This window comes from Penaeus japonicus, unplaced genomic scaffold (assembly GCF_977035675.1).
Source record: "Penaeus japonicus unplaced genomic scaffold, GWHDUDI00000001_assembly GWHDUDI00000037, whole genome shotgun sequence".
Lineage (NCBI taxonomy): Eukaryota > Metazoa > Arthropoda > Malacostraca > Decapoda > Penaeidae > Penaeus > Penaeus japonicus.
This window is the reverse complement of record NW_028234439.1, coordinates 3421462-3431461: the sequence shown is the minus strand read 5'-3', so window position 1 is coordinate 3431461 and position 10000 is coordinate 3421462. Positions and strand designations below refer to the sequence as shown.

Here is a 10000-nt window from a genome sequence, read left to right as displayed (position 1 = left end):
GCTAGGTAAGTGGATGTTAGTTAATTCATTGTCAAGATATGCTAGTTAATGATGTCAGTCACTCTTAATGCCTATAGAGTTTTGTGTGTATGTACGTGGGGTGGGGGTGGGGGGGTTGGGTGGCGGCTTAGATGGTTGGCGTAAATCGGAGAATAACGATGATTCTTATAAAAAATGCGAGCTCTTGTTTGTGTCTTGATGGTGTTGTTAATCTCACAAGTACTGATAAACATGATAAGGTGTTAACGTTGATAAATCCCTTCGCTCTTTTTCCCGCTTTCTTTCTCTACATTATTCCCTCTTCCTTTATTATCCCCTCCTTCTCACCTCACCCCTCCATCCCCCTCTCCGGCCGGGGCACAATGTCGGCGACTGTATAGTCTGAACATTAACATGGGTAGGATAACACTGCCGAAGCACCGTGTCGGGGAGTAGGAGTAAGGTCACCCACCCACCCGCCCCCCGGCCACACCCATTCCCGTCCCCATCCCCTACCCTCAACCCCCACTCCATCTCACTCCCCATCCCACTCCCACCCCTAACCCCCACTCCATCTTACTCCCGTCCCTAACCCCCACTCCCCACCCCAACCCCCATCCCCACTCCCTATTCCCACCCGTAACCCCCATCCCCATCCCTACCCCCATCCCCAGCACTCCACCTCCACCCCCACTCCCCTCAAGCACCTAGTCCCCCCGGAATACAATGGTAAACACCCTTGGGCACTTGTTTGCACCTTGTTTGCGGGGGGGGAGGGGGGAGCCATCTTATTTGCACCATGTTGCTTGCGCCTTGTAAGGGGACAAACCATATTTGTACCTTGTTTGGGGGCGAGTCACGTTGTTTGCACCTTGTTTGCAAGTTGAGCCGAGCTGTTTGTCTGTGACCCTGAGATTCGTTGCTTAGATTTAGGTAATGAAGAAGAATAGATTCCTTCAGTAGGTAAAGGTAGATTTAATCTGTATTCGTAGATGGGCGCTGGAGTAGATGGAGGGAGACTTGAGCTAAATTCGGAGATACTAATTGATACATGACGTAATCTTAACGGATGTGTATATATGTATATATTTTTTTCCTTGATTATTTGTAGATCGGGGGGAGATCTGAGGTGATTACGTTTGGCCAAGATATGAGTGTTTCTTGGTATCATGTCCCGTGGGCTCGACAGCAACAGCTCTCTTTCTCTTTTTCTTTCTCTCTCTTTTTCTTTCTCTTTCTCTATTTCTTACTCTCTCTCGCTCTCTCGCTCTCTTTCTTTCTTTCTTTCTTTCTTTCTTTCTTTCTTTCTTTCTTTCTCTCTCTCTCTTTTTCTTTCTCTTTCTCTTTCTCTCTCTCTCTCTCTCTCTCTCTCTCTCTCTCTCTCTCTCTCTCTCTCTCTCTCTCTCTCTCTCTCTCTCTCTCTCTCTCTCTCTCTCTCTCTCTCTCTCTCTCTCTCTCTCTCTCTCTCTCTTTCCCTCTCTCTCTCTTTCTCTTTCTCTAGGTGGAGACGAATACACTCCAGGGAGGGGGGGGGGGGCTGTCGTGCGTGACCTTCTTCGGCCTTTGTTAGGCAGTCACGGCTGCTCTGTCGGGTCTGTCTGTGGGACTGTCTGTCGGGTCTGTATCTCTGCTTGTCTGCGAGGGTTATCTATCTCTCTCCTTCTCTGTCTGTCTGTCTGTCTGTCTGTCGGGTCTGTATCTCTGCTTGTCTGCGGGGGTTATCTCTCTCCCTCTCTGTCTGTCTGTCTGTCTGTCTGTCTGTGTTAACGGCGGCTCACTTTCACAACGGAGCCCTTGCCTTGCCTTGATCCCGGCGCGGTTCACCTTCTCGACCTTTGACCCGGACTTGACCCTGGCTGGGGGTGGGGAGTGGGAGGGGAGGGAGGGAGGGGGAAAGGAGGGAGGGAAGGGAAGGGAGGAGGCTGGGGGTGGGGAGTGGGAGGGAAGGGAAGGGAAGGGAAGGAGGGATGGATGAAGGGAAGGGAAGGGAAGGAGGGAGGGAGGAAGGAAGGAAGGATGGAGGGTGAAGGGATGATGGAGGAATAGGGAGAGGGAAGGAGTGAGGAAGGAAGGGAAGGGAAGAAAAGAAGGGAGAGAAGGAATGGAGGAGAGGGAATGAGGAAATGAAAAGAGGGGTGGGAAGGGGAGGGGAGGGGAAAAAGGGGTGAGAGGAGGAAGGAGGATGGAAAGGAAATGGGAAGGGGAGGGACATGTTGCTCATATGCGTCCGTGTTTACACCGCTCGTAAATATTTAAAAAACCGAGAACGAAACAACACCTTCATTGAACTAACTCCCCCTCCCCCCCTTCCGCGTATCCTACACCCCTCCCCCCCTCCCCACTTCCCACATTCCCACTTCCCTCCCCTCTCGACCGCGCCGTAGGAGGAGAGGGGAAGGGGTGAAGGAGAGTGGGGGATTAAGGGGGGTGGGGGGGAGTTGTGCCTCGAGTCTCCTAGGGTGAAGTGAAGTGAAGTGAAGTGAAGTGTCCACTTGGAGACACCTGTTCTGGTGGTGCAGGTGAGCCCCCAAGGTCGGCCCTGCGTAATGTAAGATAAGCCGACCTCGCTCACTACCAGTATGGGGCTGATGTCATGCTGGAGTACCTGCCTGCCTGCCTGCCTGCTTCTTGGCTTGCCTGCTTGCTTGCTTGCTGGGCTGCCTGGATGGCTGGCCTGCCTGCTAGCCCACCCACTTCGTGCAACCCGCTGGGTCTTTTTTCTTTTTTTCTTTTTTTTGCTGGTTCGGTCTTGTCTTGGTCATTTTTTCTTCTTCTTTTTTTCTCTGTATCTTTTTTTTTCCTTTTTTTTTTCCTTCGCTCTCTCTCTCTCTCTCTCTCTCTCTCTCTCTCTCTCTCTCTCTCTCTCTCTCTCTCTCTCTCCTCTCTCTCCCTCTCCCCTCCCCTCTCCCTCTCTCTCTCTCTCTCTCCTCTCTCTCTCTCTCTCTCTCTCTCTCTCCCTCCTCCCTCCCTCTCCCTCTCCCTCTCCCTCTCCCTCTCCCTCTCCCTCTCCCTCTCCCTCTCCCTCTCCCTCTCCCTCTCTCTCCGCGCGCGCGCGAGTGAATCCTTCTAGGCAACAGGTGCAATGAACGAAAGAAAGCACTCAGACACTCACCCACGGAAATACGCACACGCACACGCACCACTCACACGCACACACACACGCACACGCACACGCACACGCACACGCACACGCACACGCACACGCATACACACACACGCACACACACACACACACACACACACACACACACACACACACACACACACACACACACACACACACACACACACACACACACACACACACACACACACACACACGATGAAGATCATAGTAACGATAATTATAAAAAAAAATGAGAATGACAGTTTACATCATTGCACTCAAATCGCCAACCTTTTCGATAACTTAGTAAGTTCAGTCCCGACATTTTACATTAGAAGTTACACGCCGTTTTGCACGAGTGACAAGGCAACATTTTGTTCCATAAACACCTGCATCTGACGGTTTCAGATATCTTTAAATACCTACGTGTTCATGTTTATATTAATAATTCGTAATGCTTAGTCGTTTAGACTACAAGAACTGCTATGCACATGGACAATAAATTAAACAGCTTCGTCATATATATGTTTGAAAAACAACAGTTGATTCTCGCCATGCACAACACCATGAATTATCGCTTCATGCATATTTTGAGATTATAAAAACAAAACCAAATATCGCGTAATGCAATTTGAAAATAAAATCAGCGTCACTAATTCTCGCCAAGCACAAGCGATTGCCTGTAACCGCCATGCACGAGCCATGCACGAGCAGCACCAACACTTCATATTACGCTCTCGCCATGCATGTTTCGGAAGAAGAAAGAAACACTAATCAGTCACACGTCATGCGTATTCTTATCTCACTTGATGAATATATTTTACTAAGAAGCGTGAAATCTCTCGTCATGCACATTTTTATTTCAAAAAATGGTGCGACGACACCATGAAATCTTATCATGCACAAACAACTACCAATAGCCCAACCGCCGCCATGCACAAGGAGCAACAACACCTCACATTACGCCCACGTTCCCCCTCCCCCTCCCCCCCACTCAGCCGCTTCAATGAATGTGAACAATTACTATGAGATAATTAAGGGCGTTTATCACTGGCCTTCTCTTTCTCGTTATCCCCTGTTTGCTTCTTCTTCTTCTTCTTCGTGTTGCTGCTTTCTCTTCTTCTTTTTCTTCTTCGTGTTAGTGGTTCCTCTTTCCTCCTCCACCTCCTCTCCTCCTCTTCATCTTCCTCTTCTTCTTGTTCTTGTTCTTTTTCTTTACCTCCCTCTTCTTCTTTTTCTTCTTCTCCTTCTTCCTCTCTTTCTTCTTCTTCCTCCTCTTCTTCATCTTCATTTTCTTCGTGTTGTCGCTTCATCTTCGCTTTGGTTTTGTTTGCTTTTGTGTAGTTTGTTTTATTGATGATTCTCTTTTATTTATTTGTTGTTGGTATGTCCTTTTTCATTTGTTTCGTCTTCTTGAAAGATGTTGTGTCTGTGTTTGTTTGTCTCTTTGTGAATTTCTCTCTCTCTCTCTCTCTCTCTCTCTCTCTCTCTTTCTCTCTCTCTCTCTCTCTCTCTCTCTCTCTCTCTCTCTATCTCTCTCCCTCTCCCTCCCTCCCTCCCTCCCTCGCTGTCCTTATCTCTCCCTCTTTCCACTATCTCCCTCCCCGTTTACTCTTGATTACTTATGTTTACCTGTTTATTTGCGAGGAGCTTCTCGGACCGTCTTAACATCCCCCTCCCAACCCTTCCCCTCCCCTCCCCCCCCCTCTCCGCATTCAGGATTCTCGTGTTTCCTCTTTCCTTCATTCCTTCTCCCCCTCTCCCTCTCCCTCTCCCTCTCCCTCTCCCTCTCCCTCTCCACCACTATGCACCACTATCCTACCCACCTTCCCGTACCCACCCACCCACCTCCCCCGTACCCCCACTTCCACCTACCCCCTACCCCGTACCCCCACTTCCACCTACCCACCACCCCCACCCCCGTCACCTTCCCCCTACCCCTACCCCTGTCACCTTCTCCCTACTCCCTACCCCCACCCCCGTCACCTTCCTTCTACCCCTACCCCTTACCCCCACCCCCACCCCACCCTCTCGTGCCACTTCCACACCACCTGCTTGTGCGATAACGAAGAGTGGGAGTGTTATTGCGATAAATCAGGTGGAAGAGGAGGAGGTGGCTCTTCCTCTCTCTCTTTCTCTCTCTCTCTCTCTCTCTCTCTCTCTCTCTCTCTCTCTCTCTCTCTCTCTCTCTCTCTCTCTCTCTCTCTCTCTCTCTCTCTCTCTCTCTCTCTCTCTCTCTTTCTCTCTCTCTCTCTCTCTCTCTCTCTCTCTCTCTCTCTCTCTCTCTCTCTCTCTCTCTCTCTCTCTCTCTCTCTCTCTCTCTCTCTCTCCCTCCCTCCCTCTCTCTCTCTCTCTCCCTCCCTCCCTCCCTCCCTTTCTCTTTCTCTTTCTCTTTCAACAGTCAAAAGCAATCTGTCAAACCAAACCTTATATTAAATACTAGCCAAAATACAAAATCTTTCGTATTTTGCATTTATATTATACTTTTATTTATATTTCTCTTCTATATTTAACATTCCAAACATGTACATTTCCTATTTATCTTCCATATTTACATTGAAAAATGTTGATATGTCCATTGCACGATCCTGTCATCCACGGCACACGGCAGTCGCACCTGAGCGGGGGCGAGCGCGGGCCATGGCTATAGGCTTGCCACTTTTGAACCCTTTGAACCCTTTGAACCCCGAGGGCTTATTGCTATCGAACCACCGAAGCCCCCTAAATGAAGGGCCACTTGACGATGTTGGGGTTCCGGGAGGGAAGCATAGGAGGTGGGGTGGGATGGGGGTTAGGGGTAAGGAATGGGGTGGGATGGAGGGTTAGGGGTAAGGGGTGGGATGGGATGGGGGGTTAGGAGTGGGGTGGGGTGGGATGGGGGTAAAGGGTAGGGTGGGGTCGGGGTTAGGGGTGGGGTGGGGTGGGATAGGGGTAGGGGGGTGGTGCCTGATAGCATCTCGGCCGAACAGAGAATCGTGTCTTTGTGTGCCTTTCCTTGGCCACTTCGTCTCTTGTCTCGGCTGTGGAGTCTTTTTTTTCCGCTTCCCTCTCTTCTCTTTTCATCTCTTCTCTTCTCTTCTCTTCTCTTCCATTCTCTCCCCCCCTCCTCTCCCTCTCCCTCTCTGCCACGCCAAAGCTCGAGCTCTCCTGAAGCCGGGGTGGAGGGAGCGGTCACCCCGAGCGAGGTATAGCAAGCAGCCACGGCGGGCGGACTGGGGGGAGGGGGGAGGGGGAGGCACCAGCTGACCTCGGGACGCCCGGGTCTCGCTGAGGTCTACCTTGGCACTGTGCCAGGCGCGAGGGGAGGCAAGCAGGAGGGCGAGGAGAGGGGAGGGCGCGAGACACCCGGGCACTGCGGGGGCGGATGGATGGCCACGGGAATCGCCAGGTGTGGCCACGTACCTTTTCAACTGTGGCCAGGAGAACTTATTGGCCTCGTAACTTGTCAGCTGTGGCCGCGCGAACTTACAGGCCACGTGGCATGTCAACTGTGGCCACGGGAACTTACAGGCCACGTAACTTGTCAACAGTGGCCACGGGAACTTACAGGCCACGTAACTAGTCAATAGTGGCCACGCGAACTTACAGGCCACGTAACTTGTTAACAGTGGCCACGCGAACTTACAGGCCACGTAACTTGTCAACTGTGGCCACGGGAACATGTCAGGAAGCGAACACTTGACGTGTGATTTCGCATCGATGAGTATCGCTTAACGGCTGATGAGTGAGTGATGGGTAACCTTTAAGGGTGCAACTTCATAAGGAGGAGGGACACTTAAGAGCCTGGCGCGGGGATATATGGGGGGGGCTTGAGGGGGGGGGTCGATGGCATTGTGGCGGCGATCGGAGGGGAAGGGGGTGGAATGGGGGCGGGGGGAGGGAGGGGCGTGCATGTGGATATGAATTTGTTTTGTTGGTATAAAAGTGTTCATCGAAAGCGACTTTGTGTAGAAGTTATTGGTATTAAATTATGTATCTGAAGGGAGGAAGCCCTGAAAATGTAGTTTATTTTCGAATTTGTTTTTCTTTTCATTGTAACGTCTTCTGTTTCGTCTTCGCAACCAGTTTTCATTTTTTCTCTATTTTCCCCTTTCGTGCTTTCGCCTTTTCCTTTCCTCTCCTTTTTGTTTTTCTTACCTATAGTCTTATTTCGTTTTTTTTCTTCTTTTCCCTTCCCTTTCCGGCTCTCATCCTTATCCGTAAGGGTAAGAACAAGAGGAGGAGAAAGAGAAGGAAGAGAGAGAGAGAGAGAGAGAGAGAGAGAGAGAGAGAGAGAGAGAGAGAGAAGAACGAGGGAAGACGAGAGTAAAGGCCCCCACTCGACCAAGGAAATAAACAAAAGGGGAGAAAAGTAGTCACGATAGCCGAACCTCATCCGGGACCCGCCAGGTGTATCTGAGACCCGACCTCGCGCGCGTCACGGAGGGTCAGGAAAGGTCACCTCGCCGCCCGGGGTTGTTTGCGGGCGTCGCGACGGCGCGCGTGTCGACGGAAGGTGATGGTGGTGGGTGAGTGCATTGTGTTGATTATATAGGGCGTGTAGAGTGAGAGAGAGAGGAGAGGGAGAGATAGAGACAGAAGAAGCGGGAGAAGGAGAATGAAAATGAGAGGAAATAAGGAGAAGGAGGGGGGAGAGGAGAGAAAGTGAGACAGACAGGCAAGCAACAAGTAGACAGACAAACAAAAACAAACAAAAACAGAGACGGAGATGCACAGATGCGGCAAGAGGAAGGTGCACGCTTCCCGTAGGTGTGTCCCGGGTGCGTCGATATAGGTGCGGCTGGGCCAGGGTGAGCCGCAGGTGAATGAATCGCGGACGAGGTGACTTACAGGTGGCGTAAAGGGGGGGCCAGGAGGAGTCGCAGGTGAACGGGGGGGGGGGGGGGCGTTGCTCTTATTGGTGTAATGTAGAGGGGTGCGTTTATGATCGATAACCTTGAGAAGAAGAAGCAGTTGGCGTGTATGTATGTGTTATTTGCGAGTTATTTGTGTGTTTCGAGAATCTGAAGAGATGAAGAAGTGTTGGTATACATGTTGAGAGAGAGGGAGAGAGAGACAGAGAGAGAGATAGAGAAATGAGAGGGAGATAGAAAGGGATAGTAAGAGAGAAAAGAAAGGGAAAGAGAAAGAGAGAGGGATAGAGAGGAGAAAATGAGAAAGACAGAGAAAAGGAAAGAGACAGAGAGAGAGGGAGAGAAAAAGAGAGAGAGAGGGGAGAGAGAAAGAGAGAGCTGTTGCTCCCGTAGAAAGTGAGAAGTTGCGGGACAAGGTCACACTCGCCGGCGCAGGTCGACTCTGCTGGCACTCCAGGACTCAGGGAAGTGCCGCCTTGTCACTCCTTTTGCTTCGGGAGTGAGAGAGAAAAAGGGCGCTTCAGCTGGACCTCAGGGGAAGCGCTCTCTATCTCTCTATCTCTCTCTCTCTCTCTCTCTATCTATCTATCTATCTCTCTCTCTCTCTCTCTCTCTCTCTCTCTCTCTCTCTCTCTCTCTCTCTCTCTATCTATCTCTTCTCTCTCTCTCTATCTATCTCTTCTCTCTCTATCTATCTATCTCTTCTCTCTCTCTCTATCTATCTCTTCTCTCTCTATCTATCTATCTCTTCTCTCTCTATCTATCTATCTCTTCTCTCTCTCTCTATCTATCTCTTCTCTCTCTCTCTCTATCTATCTCTTCTCTCTCTCTTTCTCTCTCTCTTCTCTCTCTCTTCTCTCTCTCTCCTCTCTCTATCTATCTATCTATCTCTCTTTCTCTAATTCTCTTCTCTTTTTTTCTCTTTCTCTCCTCTCTCCCTCTCCTCTCTCTCTCCATCTATCTCTATCTCTCTCTGTCTGTCTGTCTCTCTCTCTGTCTCTCTTTCTCTTTTTTGTTCTCTTTCTCTCTCTCTTCCCTCCCTTCTTCCCTTCTTCTCTCCCTTCTTCCCTGTTTCCCTCCCTCCCTTCCCCCCTTCCCCCCAGGGCCAGCTTGCCAAGGTCACTTCCAGCGCATCGAAGGGGCGGGAGTAAGAGTCAAAGAGGTTACAGGGTCATCCATGTGGCGGCAAGTGGTGCATAAGGGAACAGATTGTTATCACTTGGAATCAAATTGGAATCAAATTGGAATCTTGATCCTCTTCCACGAGTCATGTTTGTAGAATCCTCAACCAGGGAGGATTAAAAAAAATAACTTTATTATTTTTATTATTATTATTATTATTATTATTATTATTATTATTATTATTGTTATTATATTTCTTGTGTGGATTTTTTATTAAAGATTTAGGAAATAGTTTGGGATGTAATCGCTGCTTAGAATGACTTAAGTCGGGATGGTAACTTAGAAGTTTATTTAGTATGTTCGAGAAAAAGGCTAGATAAATGGAAATTATACATTTGGTACTGCGTTCCCCCCTCCCCTCCCCCTACCAACCTCATATCCCCTTCCCACCTTCTTTCCCCTTCCAATAGCAGCCCCCTTCACCCCCCTTCCCCCCCTAAGCAGCCCCTCCCGCCCCCTCCTCGTAACGAGTAGCCCCCTTTCCTCTCACCACCCCGTCCTCTCCCCTTCCGCCCCCTTCCGTCCCCGCCCTTCCCCTCCCACAAGCAACCCCGTCCCCCCCTTCCGCCCCCGCCCTTCCCCTCCCACAAGCTAACCCCGTCCCCCCCTTCCACTCCCCATCTCCCCCCCTCCCCCCCCTACCTCCCTGCCGCTCCCCCATGTAGGTCAAGTTCACGCAGCCTGCACGTCCTGCACTTTCTGCTGGCTCTCCGAGGAGGCCTTCGGGCTACGTAGCAACGCTTGCTTCTGCACGCCGCCGTCGCCTTATCCGTGTTGAGTCGAGGCCTTTGATGCGTAGATATAGATACTGAAAAAGAGATATTGATGGAGGTATGAAAGCCAGTATAGAGAAATAGATATGTATGTAAATATTTAAAAA

At 50.2% G+C, this 10000-nt stretch overlaps 1 protein-coding gene across 1 annotated transcript in view; it reads left to right on the top strand.

Annotated features, from left to right (window-relative positions):
• The window catches only part of LOC122251477 (mitogen-activated protein kinase kinase kinase 1), a 104277-nt gene that overhangs the window by 65265 nt on the left and 29012 nt on the right, over positions 1 to 10000 (top strand). The window lies entirely within an intron of this gene.